The sequence below is a fragment of the Scyliorhinus torazame genome, chromosome 5 (genome assembly GCF_047496885.1).
Source record: "Scyliorhinus torazame isolate Kashiwa2021f chromosome 5, sScyTor2.1, whole genome shotgun sequence".
NCBI classification, from domain to species: domain Eukaryota; kingdom Metazoa; phylum Chordata; class Chondrichthyes; order Carcharhiniformes; family Scyliorhinidae; genus Scyliorhinus; species Scyliorhinus torazame.
The window spans coordinates 320,996,103-321,012,435 of record NC_092711.1 but is presented as its reverse complement, the minus strand read 5'-3'; the positions used below and the strand labels follow the sequence as shown (position 1 = coordinate 321,012,435).

Sequence of the window (16,333 nt, the reverse complement as noted above, 5' to 3'; positions counted from 1 at the left end):
ATAAAGTTCAACATCGATAAGTGAGAAGTGATACATTTTGATAGGTAAAACAAGGACAGGCAATATGAACTAAACACTGCAACTTTAAAAGCAGTGCCGGGAACGGGCTTGGCGTAATCTTTAAAGGCAGCAGGACGGGTTGAAAAAGAATATCGGATCATGTGGGATTCATTAATACGAACACTGGTTAGGTCTCAGCTGGCAAGGCACTGTTCAATTCTCAGCACCATATTTTAAAAAGGATCTAAATGCCTTGGAAAGACAGCACGAGAGACTGACCAGAATGCGAGAGGTTTTAGTTGTGTGGGTGTTATAACCCGCACAGATCTTACAGGGGTGGGGATGATCCAGTGCCCCATGGAGCCGACAGAATACGAGCTCCCCCGATGGTGGAGCCTTAGCATGGTTCGTGTGTCTTTATAACGGCCAGTCTGGCACCGACTAGAGAAGACACATTGCTGGAGCTGCACATAACAGTTAACGTCTTCAATAAAATAAGTTCTGTTTTTCTCTACAACTCGGTGTAGACTTTCAAAAGTGGGGAAGCCAGAAAAAGCTGGTGTTGTTCTCCTTTGAGCAGAATAGGTTCAGAGGAAATATGGGTACAGGTGCTAAAAATGTTTATCTGGGCTTGACATTAATATTTGTGGCAGCTTGCTATGCACAAATTGGCTGCTGAATTTCCTACACAATAACAGTGACCGACAGATTAAAACCTAATTTATTGGTTGTAAAGCACTTTGGGCGTCCTGAGATTGTGAAAGATGCAGTGGAATCTCAAGTCTTTTTTTGCCTGATCCAGTATAATAAACTCAGGAGGCACGGTTTGCTGCAGTGTACAACCTGGTTCACACACACAGCAGCAAGCTAATTCGAACAGCTGACGAACACAGCTAAAGTCTGAAGTCACGTCACAGGAATGTATTTCCGGGCTCATTTTCCTGCTTCTGGATATCCAAAAGCCCCCAGCTGTGAGCAGTGTTCCTCATCACCTTTGGAGCATTCCCAATGCAGAGACGGTCTTGAATACCGTTAACATTTCTTTTTGCGGAGTTATGGTAAGTCACTGTTTAACATTATTTCACTTTGACGTTGGTCAGTTAAGGGGCCTGTGTTCCTGTTTAGCGTAGCCAGATTCGTTTTCACGCTGTTTTCCGCCGATCTGGTGCACCGCCATGTGCCTCTCATGCTCCCTCCCATTGCCGACTCTCCGGCTCCCTGACTCAAACTCTCGCCAATCCTCGTGTTTCCCGATTCGCCCGCTCGACGGGCTGGATTCTCCGATTTCGCGGCTATGTCCGGAAGAAGCGCCTGGTCTTACAACCAAAAGGTCGTGCAGCCCCCGCACTGATGCTCCTCCTGGTGGGGGTGGGGGGCTGGCAGCTGCGTCACGTAAAGCCCCTTTACCTGCAGATACGGACGGAGAATGGCCCCACCGTACAACATGGCGCCGGTCGCGCGCAGACCGGGTCTGCCAGATAGTGCCCCCTTGTAACCCCCCCGTGCCAGCCCTGGAACCCCCCCCCCCCACCAGTCCCCCCAGCCCCCACCGAAGCCCTCCCTTGCCAGCGGAACAGCTCCCCCCCGACTGTGACGCCGCTGGACACTGTCTGCAGCCGCCATGCCAGGTTCCCGGAAGTTGAGAGGACACGTGTCCCACGCCGTTGGGAAGTCGGCCCATCAGTGGCGGAGCATCGGGGGAGGGTCTCAGGTGACGTCCTGAGGCTGTCCCAATGGCGTGGGAGTACGCCGATTTTGAGGGGGCGCAGCATCTGAAAAATGGCGCTGCCTCCGATTTCGGCGTAATAATGGATTCTCCGGCCGATCACCGAACGCGATTTCGGCGTCAGCAATCGGAGAATCCCGCCCACCACTGCCACCTCCTGGACCTGCGTCCCCGTCCAAGGAAGGACCGAGGTTCTGATCTGGATGCAGCCGGAAGCCGGACCTGCTGGGATGGGCCGGTGCTGGGGTGGGCCGGTGCTGGGATGGGCCGGTGCTGGGATGGGCCGGTGCTGGGATGGGCCGGTGCTGGGATGGGCCGGTGCTGGGGTGGGCCGGTGCTGGGGTGGGCCGGTGCTGGGATGGGCCGGTGCTGGGATGGGCCGGTGCTGGGGTGGGCCGGTGCTGGGGTGGGCCGGTGCTGGGGTGGGCCGGTGCTGGGGTGGGCCGGTGCTGGGATGGGCCGGTGCTGGGATGGGCCGGTGCTGGGATGGGCCGGTGCTGGGATGGGCCGGTGCTGGGATGGGCCGGTGCTGGGATGGGCCGGTGCTGGGATGGGCCGGTGCTGGGGTGGGCCGGTGGGCCGGTGCTGGGATGGGCCGGTGCTGGGATGGGCCGGTGCTGGGATGGGCCGGTGCTGGGGTGGGCCGGTGGGCCGGTGCTGGGATGGGCCGGTGCTGGGATGGGCCGGTGCTGGGGTGGGCCGGTGCTGGGATGGGCCGGTGCTGGGGTGGGCCGGTGCTGGGGTGGGCCGGTGCTGGGGTGGGCCGGTGCTGGGGTGGGCCGGTGCTGGGGTGGGCCGGTGCTGGGATGGGCCGGTGCTGGGGTGGGCCGGTGCTGGGGTGGGCCGGTGCTGGGGTGGGCCGGTGCTGGGGTGGGCCGGTGCTGGGATGGGCCGGTGCTGGGGTGGGCCGGTGCTGGGGTGGGCCGGTGCTGGGATGGGCCGGTGCTGGGATGGGCCGGTGCTGGGGTGGGCCGGTGCTGGGGTGGGCCGGTGCTGGGGTGGGCCGGTGCTGGGGTGGGCCGGTGCTGGGATGGGCCGGTGCTGGGGTGGGCCGGTGCTGGGGTGGGCCGGTGCTGGGGTGGGCCGGTGCAGGCGAGCTGGGGCTGGGATGGGCCGGTGCAGGCGAGCTGGGGCTATTAGAGTCCATTCAGAAAAAACTCATACAGCACAATATGGAACTCGGAATATTTACTTCTGCTCCTTCTTGCTGTCTGCACAGTCCCAGTACACCTCACCCCAGGGTCCTAACGCTGCCACAGCTACTTAAAGTGGGCGATATTCTAACCTGGCAGCGCCCAAAGTCAATGGGCATTTTCTTTCCCGACCGCTATGATTCCCGTGGCAGGCGGAAATGGAAAATCCCACCCTCAATTGCTGGGTCAAATTTTGAAAACTTGCTAGTCCTGTGCAAAATATCTTCATAATTTCGGTATTTAAGGCTCAATGGAATTGAGTTCTTTTTTCAGTAATTTGAGCAAAAGACTTAAGTCAAAGCTGCTCCTCCTCCCTCTTCCCAATTATCTCCAAGACTTAGATCACAGCGAGCCTCCAGGAGAGAGTAACAGCAAGCAGGAGAATTAATGAAAACATTGTGATAACATCAGCATCAGGACCCAAATCTTCACAATCCCAGAGTTCCGGCTTCGGATTGGATCGGGATCTACGCAGTGAACAGGAACACAGGTTGAGAGGGGGACATGGCACATTGGAGAGTCAAAGGCCAGGAGCTTTCCTGAAAAGGTGAGTCAGGAAAGTGACAGTGGTCGAAGGTTGGAGGGTTGGCAGTGAGAGGGGCGGGGTTAGGGAGCGTGGAGAGGGGGGGTTAGGGAGCAGTGAGGGGGGGTTAGGGAGCGTGGAGAGGGGGGGTTAGGGAGCGGTGAGGGGGGGTTAGGGAGTGTGGAGAGGGGGGGTTAGGGAGCGGCGAGGGGTGGTTAGGGAGCGTGGAGAGGGGGGTTAGGGAGCAGTGAGGGGGGGTTAGGGAGCGTGGAGAGGGGGGGTTAGGGAATGGCGAGGGGGGATAGGGAGCGGTGAGGGGGGGTTAGGGAGCGGCGAGGGGGGGTTAGGGAGCGGCGAGGGGGGGTTAGGGAGAGGCAAGAGGGGGGGTTAGGGAGCGGTGAGGGGGCTTAGGGAGCGGTGAGGGGGGCTAGGGAGCAGTGAGGGGGGGTTAGGGAGCAGTGAGGGGGGGTTAGGGAGCAGTGAGGGGGTTAGGGAGCAGTGAGGGGGGGTTAGGGAGCAGTGAGCGGGGGTTAGGGAGCGTGGAGAGGGGGTTAGGGAGCGGTGAGGGGGGTTAGGGAGCAGTGAGGGGGGTTAGGGAGCGGCGAGGGGGGTTAGGGAGCAGTGAGGGGGGATAGGGAGCAGTGAGGGGGGGTTAGGGATTGGCGAGGGGGGTTAAGGAGCACTGAGGGAGGGTTAGGGAGCAGCGAGGGGGGGTTAGGGAGCAGCGAGGGGGGTTAGGGAGCAGTGAGGGGGGTTAGGGATCAGAGAGGGGGGGTTAGGGAGCAGTGAGGGGGATAGGGAGCAGTGAGGGGGGGTTAGGGAGCGGCAAGGGGGGGTTAGGGAGCAGTGAGGGGGGGTTAGGGAGCAGTGAGGGGGGGTTAGGGAGCAGTGAGGGGTGGTTAGGGAGCAGCAAGGGGGGGTTAGGGAGCAGTGAGGGGGGTTAGGGAGCAGTGAGGGGGGTTAGGGAGCAGTGAGGGGGGGTTAGGGAGCGGCGAGGGGGGTTAGGGAGCAGTGAGGGGGGTTAGGGAGCAGTGAGGGGGGTTAGGGAGAGGTGAGGGGGGGTTAGGGAGCGGTGAGGGGGGGTTAGGGAGCGGTGAGGGGGGGTTAGGGAGTAGTGAGGGGGGTTAGGGAGCGGTGAGGGGGGTTAGGGAGCGGTGAGGGGGGTTAGGGAGCAATGAGGGGGGTTAGGGAGCAGTGAGGGCGGTTAGGGAGCAGTGAGGGGGGTTAGGGAGCAGTGAGGGGGGTTAGGGAGCAGTGAGGGCGGTTAGGGAGCAATGAGGGGGGTTAGGGAGCAGTGAGGGCGGTTAGGGAGCGGTGAGAGTGGTTAGGGGGCGGTGAGGGGGGTTAGGGACCAGTTGGTCTTTGGAGGCATTACCTGGCCAGCAGTAGATTCACTGTCCTCACTGACCAACGGTCGGTTGCCTTCATGTTTAACAATACACAGCGGGGCAAGATCAAGAATGACAAGATCTTGAGGTGGAGGATCGAACTCTCCACCTATAACTACGATATCTTGTATCATCCTGGGGAGCTCAATGAGCCCCCAGATGCCCTGCCCTGTCACTGGCCCACCAACTTAGCAAATCCACCATTTTTCCCCTAACGGCTGAGGCCCTACACCGCCTATCACCATCACTCGAATGTGGCGGGACCTGGCACCGGCAGCCCTCCCTGGGGTCGTCACCACCGCCCCCGCCCCTACACCGTCTCCCTCTCCGTCAACGCATCGCGATGAAGTTGCAGACGACACGCTCCCGGAGTCCAAGGTCCCAACACCCGTGCCCACACCGCAGCCGGGGCTGAGGCGATCACGGCGGAAGATCAAGGCTCCCGTCAGACTCAACCTGTGAGTCCACTTCACCCCTGCTGGACTCTTTTTTAACTGGAGGTGAATGTGGTGAACCACGTATTGCTACTATATATATATTTACCGTTATTCGTTATTCCTCCTACTGTTATCCACCACTGTATGTATGTTCACTGTTGTTCTTATTCACTGTTACTGACTTGTTGTGTTGATGCTTCTGTTGGTGCCGCCTGTGGCTCCGCCCCTCGGGGGAGGTATATAATTGGCAGACCTGTGGCCAGCTCTCAGTGCGGGAGCAGCAGCAGGCTGGCATATACTTCTTAGCTTATTAAAACCACTGTTCTCTTCTACAACTCGACTCGTGTGAATTGCTGGTCCATCAGTTAGGGAGCGGCAAGAGGGTGGGTTAGGGTGTGGTGAGGGGGGGTTAGGGAGCACTGAGGAGGGGTTAGGGAGTGATGAGAGGGTGGGTTAGGGCGTGGTGAGGGGGGGTTAGGGAGCACTGAAGGGGGGTGAGGGAGTGGTGAGGGGGTGGGTTACGGATCAGTGAGGGGGTGGGTTAGGGAGTGACGAGGTTGGGGTTAGGGAGTGGTGAGGGGGTGGGTTAGGTTAGGGAGCAGTGAGGGGGGTTAGGGAGCGGTGGCGGGGGTTAGGGAGCGGTGAGGGGGGTTAGGGAGCAGTGAGGGGGGTTAGGGAGCGGTGAGGGGGGTTAGGGAGCGGCGAGGGGGGGTTAGGGAGCAGTGAGGGGGGTTAGGGAGCGGTGAGGGGGGTTAGGGAGCGGCGAGGGGGGGGTTAGGATGCGGTGAGGGGGTTAGGGAGCAGTGAGGGGGGTTTGGGAGTGGCGAGGGGGGGTTAGGGAGGAGAGGGGGTTAGGGAGTGGTGAAGGGGGGTTAGGGTGCGGTGAGGGGGTTAGGGAGCAGTGAGGGGGGTTAGGGAGTGGCGAGGGGGGGTTAGGGAGCAGCGAGGGGGGTTAGGTAGTGACAAGGGGGGTTAGGGAGCGGTGAGGGGGGTTAGGGAGCGGCGAGGGGGGGTTAGGGTGCGGTGAGGGGGGTTAGGGAGCAGTGAGGGGGGGTTAGGGTGCAGTGAAGGGGGTTAGGGAGCAGTGAGGGGGGTTAGGGAGCGGTGAGGGGGGTTAGGGAGCAGTGAGGGGGGTTAGGGAGCAGTGAGGGGGGTTAGGGAGCAGTGAGGGGGGTTAGGGAGCAGTGAGGGGGTGGGTTAGGGAGCAGTGAGCGGGGGGGGGTTAGGGAGTGGCGAGCGGAGGTTAGGGTGCAGAACATAGAACGTAGAACATTAAAGCGCAGTACAGGCCCTTCGGCCCTCGATGTTGCGCCGACCTGTGAAACCACTCTAAAGCCCATTTACACTATTCCCTTATCGTCCATATGTCTATCCAATGACCATTTGAATGCACTTAGTGTTGGCGAGTCCACTACTGTTGCAGGCAGGGCATTCCACACCCTTACTGCTCTCTGAGTAAAGAACCTACCTCTGACATCTGTCTTATATCTATCTCCCCTCAATTTAAAGCTATGTCCCTTCGTGCTAGACATCACCATCTGAGGAAAAAGGCTCTCACTGTCCACCCTATCCAATCCTCTGATCATCTTGTATGCATGGGGGTTAGCGAGTGGCGAGGGATGGGAAAGGGAGCAGTGAGGGGGGGGGTTAGGGAGCGGCGAAGGGGGGAGTTAGCGAGCGACGAGGCGGGGAGGGTTAGGGACCAGCGAGAGAGTGGGTTGGGGCGGCGAGGCGGTGGGTTGGGTGGCGAGGGGGTGGGTTAGGGTGGCGAGGAGTGGGTTAGGGAACGTTGAGTGGGGGAGGGTTAGGGACTGAACAAAGAACAAAGAACAAAGAAATGTACAGCACAGGAACAGGCCCTTCGGCCCTCCAAGCCCGTGCCGACCATGCTGCCCGACTAAACTACAATCTTCTACACTTCCTGGGTCCGTATCGCTCTATTCCCATCCTATTCATGTATTTGTCGAGATGCCCCTTAAATGTCACTATCGTCCCTGCTTCCACCACCTCCTCCGGTAGCGAGTTCCAGGCACCCACTACCCTCGGTGTAAAAAACTTGCCTCGTACATCTACTCTAAACCTTGCCCCTCTCACCTTAAACCTATGCCCCCTAGTAATTGACCCCTCTACCCTGGGGAAAAGCCTCTGACTATCCACTCTGTCTATGCCCCTCATAATTTTGTAGACCTATATCAGGTTACCCCTCAACCTCCGTCGTTCCAGTGAGAACAAATCGAGTTTATTCAACCGCTCCTCATCGCTAATGCCCTCCATACCAGGCAACATTCTGGTAAATCTCTTCTGCACCCTCTCTAAAGCCTCCACATCCTTATGGTAGTGTGGCGGCCAGAATTGAACACTATACTCCAAGTGTGGCCTAACTAAGGTTCTATACAGCTGCAACATGACTTGCCAATTCTTATACTCAATGCCCCGGCCAATGAAGGCAAGCATGCCGTATGCCTTCTTGACTACCTTCTCCACCTGTGTTGCCCCTGTCAGTGACCTGTGGACCTGTACTCCTAGATCTCTCTGACTTTCAATACTCTTGAGGGTTCTACCATTCACTGTATATTCCCTACCTGCATTAGACCTTCCAAAATGCATGAGCTCACATTTGTCCGGATTAAACTCCATCTGCCATCTCTCCGCCCAAGTCTCCAAACAATCTAAATCCTGCTGTATCCTCTGACAGTCCTCATCGCTATCCGCAATTCCACCAACCTTTGTGTCGTCTGCAAACTTACTAATCAGACCAGTTACATTTTCCTCCAAATCATTTATATATACTACAAACAGCAAAGGTCCCAGCACTGATCCCTGCGGAACACCACTGGTCACAGCCCTCCAATTAGAAAAGCATCCTTCCATTGCTACTCTCTGCCTTCTATGACATAGCCAGTTCTGTATCCACCTTGCCAGCTCGCCCCTGATCCCGTGTGACTTCACCTTTTGTACTAGACTACCATGAGGGACCTTGTCAAAGGCCTTACTGAAGTCCATATAGACAACATCCACTGCCCTACCTGTCATCTTTGTGACCTCCTCGAAAAACTCTATCAAGTTAGTGAGACACGACCACCCCTTCACAAAACCATGCTGCCTCTCACTAATACATCCATTTGCTTCCAAATGGGAGTAGATCCTGTCTCGAAGAATTCTCTCCAGTAATTTCCCTACCACTGAAGTAAGGCTCACCGGCCTGTAGTTCCCTGGATTATCCTTGCTACCCTTCTTAAACAGAGGAACAACATTGGCTATTCTCCAGTCCTCCGGAACATCCCCTGAGGACAGTGAGGATCCAAAGATTTCTGCCAAGGCCTCAGCAATTTCCTCTCCAGCCTCCTTCAGTATTTTGGTGTATATCCCATCAGACCCTGGGAACTTATCTACCTTAATATTTTTATTTATTTATTTTTTATTTTTTTAAGACGAGGGGTTGAGCCAGGGAGTGGCAAGGGGGTGGGTTAGGGTGGCGAGAGGGTGGGTTAGGGAGCGTTGAGGGGTTTGGGGTTAGGGAGTGGCGAGGGGGTGGGTTAGGGAGCGTTAGGGAGTGGCGAGGGGGTGGGTTAGGGTGGCGAGGGGGTGGGTTAGGGAGCGTTGAGGGGTTTGGGGTTAGGGAGTGGCGAGGGGGTGGGTTAGGGTGGCGAGGGGGTGGGTTAGGGAGCGTTGAGGGGTTTGGGGTTAGGGAGTGGCGAGGGGGTGGGTTAGGGAGCGTTGAGGGGTTTAGGGTTAGGGAGTGGCAAGGGGGTGGGTTAGGGTGGCGAGGGGGTGGGTTAGGGAGCGTTGAGGGGTTTGGGGTTAGAGAGTGGCGAGGGGGTGGGTTAGGGTGGCGCGGGGGTGGGTTAGGGTGGCGAGGGGGTGGGTTAGGGAGCGTTGAGGGGTTTGGGGTTAGGGAGTGGCGAGGGGGTGGGTTAGGGTGGCGAGGGGGTGGGTTAGGGAGTGTTGAGGGGTTTGGGGTTAGGGAGTGGCGAGGGGGTGGGTTTAGCCGGCAGCTCGGGGGGTTTCCCGACAGGTGGGGCTGCCCCACAATGGGAAACCCCATTTACCGGCCGGCGTAACGGAGAATCCCGCCGGTGGGGTGAAAGAGAAATGGGGCGCAGTGGGGCGGAGAATCCAGTCCAGAGTGTTTTGAACTCTTGAGAACGATGCTGTTTACTTCAGATATCATTAATATCAAATCTCTAATTTGTGACAAAAGGAAATAAATAAATTTGATCATGAAACATTGAGAGTTGAAAATTCTCCACATGTTATTTTAAAGATAACATTGGAGAGAGGTAAACTGTATCTCCAGAAAGTGATGGGTAGAACTCTTTCAGAAGATGGCAAAGATCTTCTTATAAAAGTAACAATCAGATCATACAATATAATCTTCTCCAAGATACTGTGTGAGAAAACCCCAGCGAAAAAAACCCAGCATGTGATCAATAACTTCACTGAGCTTATTAATAAAGTGCCGAAAAATCATTTTGGAGTTTGAATTACAATAGTGTCACTGATTAAATGGATAATTGATTATCACAGCAATTTCATATGTAATCTAAGTACCTCTATCTAACAAAATAGATCCAATTTCAAGGAATTACAAATAATTTCTATATGAATTGTCAGGTAGGTGGATTGGCCACGCTAAATTGTCCCTTAATTGGAAAAAATGAATTGGGTACTCTAAATTTATAAAAAGAAGAAACAAAAAGATAAAAAGGGAGGAATTAAGGAGGAGGGGATGGAAAGTAAAACTGTTTTTATATTTATCCTGTAGAAACACTTCATAATTGTGAAAATCTCTCCTAAATCTCCTCCTGGCCTTCTCCGGCAGTAATAGGCTTAGTAGAGCTCGGAAATATAATTCAACAAGCCGGGCTCCATTCCTCCAAATCCCCAATGAGTTTAATGTCCTTTCAGTGTGATCTTATCATCAATACATACAAAGCTCTACAACCCACTCCAAAGACTTGTGCACCTAATCCCAGCTGATATTTTAGTGTAAGGACGAGGGTGTTCTGCATTGCCGGCAGACAGAGTCAGACAGTGCAAAAGAGCTCCTTCGGCTCACCAAGTCTGCCCAAACAAACCAACACTAAATTTACACTCATCCCACTTCATAACCTTGAATGTTGACATTTCAGGTGCTCATCCACATACTTTTTAAAGGTTGTGAGGTTTCCCGCCTCCATTACCCTCCCAGGCAGTGTATTCTAGATTCCCGCCACCCTCTGGTTGAGAAATGTTTTCCTCAAATCCACTCTAAGCCTCGTGCTACCCCTCACCTTAAAATGATGCCTCCTCGTTATTGTCTCTTCAACTAAGGGGACAGCTGCTCTCTATCCACACTGACCATACCCCTCATAATCTTATACACCTCAATCAGGTCCCGCCTCAACCTCCAATGAAAACAATCCCAGTCTATCCAGCCTCTCTTCATAGCTAAACTGCTCCACACAGGGCAACATCTTGGTGAATCTCCTCCGCACCCTCTCCAATGCAATCACATCCTTCCTATGGGCAGCACGGTAGCCTTGTGGATCGCACAATTGCTTCACAGCTCCAGGGTCCCAGGTTCGATTCCGGCTTGGGTCACTGTCCGTGCGGAGTCTGCACATCCTCCCCGTGTCTGCGTGGGTTTCCCCCGGGTGCTCTGGTTTCCTCCCACAGTCCAAAGATGTGCAGGTTAGGTGGATTGGCCATGCTAAATTGCCCTTAGTGTCCAAAATTGCCCTTAGTGCTGGGTGGGGTTACTGGGTTATGGGGATAGGGTGGCGGTGTTGACCTTGGGTAGGGTGCTCTTTCCGGTGCAGACTCGATGGGCCGAATGGCCTCCTTCTGCACTGTAAATTCTATGAAATCTATAGTGTGGCGACGAGAACTATGCACAGTACTCCAGCTGTGGCCTAAGCAAAGTTTTCTAGAGCTCCGACATAAGCTCCCTGCTCTTATAATCTATGCCACGACTGACAAGTCTCCTGTATACCTTCTTAACTATCCTATTCACTACCACTATAAAGCCAGAGGGCACTAGGTTTCCCGCTCTCTCGGGACCCAGCCACTGGGACAGTCAGAGAGCACGAGCTAGCAAGTGCAAACACCATGCGGTAGCTAGTAAGTCTGTTCAGGCGACTACAAGGTCTCCAGTCAGTTCAGTATAGTGTCGACCCACAGCCGAATATGTATATCAGTTCTATCGTTGAATAAAACAGTGTTGGAACTTCTCCAGTGTTAGACGTCTATTTCTAGCTTCTCTGCATTGAGTGCAGTCCACATCGAACCTACCTGCCTAACACATCAGCTTCCCCACCACTGATGTGAGACTCACTGGTCTGGAATTCCCTGGTTTATCTCTACCACCCTACTCGAAAAGTGGAACCACATTCGCTGTCCTCCAATCCTCTGGCACCTCCCCTGTGGCCAGAGAGGAATAAAATATTTGGGTCAGAGCCCCTGTGATTTCTTTCCTTGCCTCCCACAGCAGCCTGGGATACAACTTGGGTACTTGTCCAGTATTGAGCCTGCCAAAGCCTCCAACACCCCCTGCCTCCTTATGTCAAACTGTTCAAGAACCTCACAGTCTCTCTCCCCGAATTCTGTACCCACATCCCCCTTCTCCCAGGTGAAAACAGATGTGAAGCACTCATTTAACTCCCTACCAATGTGCCGGGGCTCCATACAAAGATTGCTCCTTGGTTCCCAGTGGGCCTTTCTCTTTCAGTAGTTATCATCTTCCCCTTAATATACTTTTAGAATATCTTGGAATTCACCTTAATCCCACCCACCAGTGCTTTTTATGTCCCTTCTTTTCTCTCCTAATTGCTTTCTTCAGTTCCCTCTGTACTTTCTATACTCCACTAACGCGTCTGCTAATTTGCAAACTTTGTGCGCGCAAAAATCCTCTCTTTTACAAAGAACATCGAACAGGGTGCATAAGGAGGCCATTCGGCCCATTGAGTCTGCACCAACCCACTTAAACCCTCACTTCCACCCTATCCCCGTAACCCAATAACCCCTCCTAACCTTCTATTGGATGCCAAGGGCAATTTAGCAAGGCCAATCCACCTAACCTGCATGTCTTTGGACTATGGGAGGAAACCGGAGCACCCGGAGGAAACCCACGCAGACACGGGGGGAACGTGCAGACTCCGCACAGGCAGTGACCCAGCGAGGAATCGAACCTGGGTCCCTGGCGCTGTGAAGCAACAGTGCTAACCACTGTGCTACCGTGCTTTCTTATCCTGAATATTCTGTGACATCCAGGATTCTCTGGGCTTGTTGCTCCCGCACAGTGGTTAGCACTGTTGCTTCGCAGCGCCATTGACTGTGTTTCATTCCCGGCTTGGATCACTGTCTGTGTGGAGTTTACACGTTCTCCCCGTGTCTGCGTGGATTTCCTCCCAAAAGTCCCGAAAAATGTGCTTTGTTAGGTGAATTGGACATTCTGTGTACCCGAACAGGCGATGAAATGTGGTGAATAGGGGCTTTTCACAGTAACTTCATTGCAGTGTTACTGTAAGCCTATTTGTGACACTAATAAACATTAATTATTATTTCACCCTAAAGGGAACATCTTGGGCTTGTACTCTCCCCATTTCCTTTTTGAATGCTGCCCTACCCACTACTCTGCTGTAGGTTTTCCCACAAGATACTATTCCCAGTCTACTTTAACCAGATCCTGCCTTATCCTAATAAAATCTGCCTTCCCCCAATCAAAAACTGTTTTTGCAGGCCATCTTTTTCCTTTTTTATTACAAATTTACATCGTACTGTGTTGTGGTCACTGTCACTAAAATGCTCCCCCACTGCTATCTCGGATACCTGTCCAGCTTTGTTCCCCCGAATTAGATCCCGCACTGCACCATCCCTTGTTGGACCTTCTATATATTGACATAAAAAGCTCTCCTCAATGCATGGCAAGAAATCTGCCCACTCTTAACCCTTTACACAATGACTATCCCAATTAAGGTTGGGCAAGTTGAAATCCCCTAATAAAATTGCCCTATTATTATTTTTAAACACTTCTGCATACCTGCTCCTCTATTGCCCATTGCCTGTTTGGGGGTCTATAATACACCCCCAGTAATGTGACTGTCCCCTTTTTATTCCTAAGCTTTAGCCACAAAGCCTCATTAGAAAACCCTGCCAAGATATTGCCCCTCCTTACTGCAGTAACTGAATCCTTAATTAATAATGCAAAACCATCTCCTTTCACACCCTCCCTTATCTCGCCTTATGAGCCTATACCCCGGCATGTTGAGTTGCCAGTCCTCCCCCTCCCTCAACCACGTCTCTGTGCTGCAACAATACCACAATTCCACACCCTTAACTCATCAGTCTTACCTAGAATACTCCTGGCATTAAAGTAGAGACCATCCAGCCTCGCCTTACTCCCTCAGAACTCAATAGCTGAACTCCTTTACTGTTGTACAGTGTGTCCCTATTGTATTAACGCTCTGTGTCCCCTCCACTGCCAAATTAGTTTAAACTCCTCCCAACAGCACCAGCAAAACCACCAGCAAGGATGTTGGTCCCATTCTGGTTTAGATGCAGACCGTCCCGCTTGTACAGGTCCCACCTTCCCAACAAACGGACCCAGTGATGAGGAATCTAAACCCCTCTCTCCTGCACCAGCTCTTCAGCCACGCATTCATGCACATTCTCCTATTTCTATACTCGCTGGCACGTGGCACCAGGAGTAATCAGAGAGAACAACCATTGAGGTCCTACTTTTTAATCTGCTGCCCAGATCCCTGAATCCTTGATGTGAGGCCTCATCCTTCATTCTATGGATATCATTGGTACCGACATGTACCACAACCACTGAATTATCACCCTCCCCCTTTAGGATGCCCTGCAGCCGTTCAGTGGCAGCCCTTACCCTGGCCTCAGGGAGGCAATGCACCATCCTAGCATCATGCCTGCGGCTGCAGGAAGGCTGTATGCTCCCCTAACCAATGAATTCTCTATTTCTATCACTCTTCCTTCCTTCTTTCTCCCCTCATGTTAGGCTGTTTGAGGTGCCAGAAGCTGGGATCTGGCTGCACCCAGTGCAGGGGAGTGCTGTCTATCTGGTCCTCTGACTACACTCAGTGCATGGGGAGTGCTGTCTATCTGGACCTCTGACTGCACCCAGTGCAGGGGAGTGCTGTCTATCTGGTCCTCTGACTGCACTCAGTGCAGGGGAGTGCTGTCTATCTGGTCCTCTGACTGCACTCAGTGCATGGGGAGTGCTGTCTATCTGGTCCTCTGACTGCACTCAGTGCAGGGGAGTGCTGTCTATCTGGTCCTCTGACTGCACTCAGTGCATGGGGCGTGCTGTCTATCTGGTCCTCTGACTGCACTCAGTGCAGGGGAGTTCTGTCTATCTGGTCCACTGACTGCACTCAGTGCAGGAGAGTGCTATCTATCTGGTCCTCTGACTGCACTCAGTGCAGGGGAGTGCTGTCTATCTGGTCCACTGACTGCACTCAGTGCAGGAGAGTACTGTCTATCTGGTCCTCTGACTGCACTCAGTGCAGGGGAGTGCTGTCTATCTGGTCCTCTGACTGCACCCAGTGCAGGGGAGTGCTGTCTATCTGGTCCTCTGACTGCACTCAGTGCATGGGGCGTGCTGTCTATCTGGTCCTCTGACTGCACTCAGTGCATGGGGCGTGCTGTCTATCTGGTCCTCTGACTGCACTCAGTGCAGGGGAGTGCTGTCTATCTGGTCCACTGACTGCACTCAGTGCAGGAGAGTACTGTCTATCTGGTCCTCTGACTGCACTCAGTGCAGGGGAGTGCTGTCTATCTGGTCCTCTGACTGCACTCAGTGCATGGGGCGTGCTGTCTATCTGGTCCTCTGACTGCACTCAGTGCAGGGGAGTGCTGTCTATCTGGTCCTCTGACTGCACTCAGTGCAGGGGCGTGCTGTCTATCTGGTCCTCTGACTGCACTCAGTGCATGGGGCGTGCTGTCTATCTGGTCCTCTGACTGCACTCAGTGCAGGGGAGTGCTGTCTATCTGGTCCTCTGACTGCACTCAGTGCAGGGGCGTGCTGTCTATCTGGTCCTCTGACTGCACTCAGTGCATGGGGCGTGCTGTCTATCTGGTCCTCTGACTGCACTCAGTGCAGGGGAGTGCTGTCTATCTGGTCCACTGACTGCACTCAGTGCAGGAGAGTACTGTCTATCTGGTCCTCTGACTGCACTCAGTGCAGGGGAGTGCTGTCTATCTGGTCCTCTGACTGCACCCAGTGCAGGGGAGTGCTGTCTATCTGGTCCTCTGGCTGCACTCAGTGCAGGGGAGTGCTGTCTATCTGGTCCTCTGACTGCACTCAGTGCAGGGGAGTGCTGTCTATCTGGTGCCCGGACTGCAGTCAGTGTGGTGAGTGCTGTCTATCTGGTGCCCGGACTGCACTCAGTGCAGGGGAGTGCTGTCAACTGGTCCTCTGACTGCACTCAGTGCAGGGGAGTGCTGTGTATCTGGTCCTCTGACTGCACTCAGTGCAGGGGAGTGCTGTCTATCTGGTCCTCTGACTGCACTCAGTGCAAGGGAGTGCTGTCTATCTGGTCCTCTGACTACACCCAGTGCAGGGGAGTGCTGTCTATCTGGTCCTCTGACTGCACTCAGTGCAGGGGAGTGCTGTCTATCTGGTCCTCTGACTACACTCAGTGCAGGGGAGTGCTGTCTATCTGGTGCTCTGACTGCACTCAGTGCAGGGGAGTGCTCTCTATCTGGTCCTCTGACTACACTCAGTGCAGGGGAGTGCTGTCTCTCTGGTCCTCTGACTACACTCAGTGCAGGGGAGTGCTGCCTATCTGGTCCTCTGACTGCACTCAGTGCAGGGGAGTGCTGTCTATCTGGTGCTCTGACTGCACTCAGTGCAGGGGAGTGCTGTCTATCTGGTGCTCTGACTGCACTCAGTGTAGGGGAGTGCTCTCTATCTGGTCCTCTGACTGCACTCAGTGTAGGGGAGTGCTGTCTATCTGGTCCTCTGACTGCACTCAGTGCAGGAGAGTACTGTCTATCTGGTCCTCTGACTGCACTCAGTGCAGGGGAGTGCTGTCTATCTGGTCCTCTGACTGCACCCAGTGCAG

General features: G+C 54.2%; 1 protein-coding gene across 5 annotated transcripts in view; it reads right to left on the bottom strand.

Annotated features, from left to right (window-relative positions):
* The window catches only part of LOC140421317 (fibroblast growth factor 13-like), an 818,086-nt gene that overhangs the window by 109,535 nt on the left and 692,218 nt on the right, over positions 1 to 16,333 (bottom strand). The gene's annotated exons all lie outside the window — the stretch shown is intronic.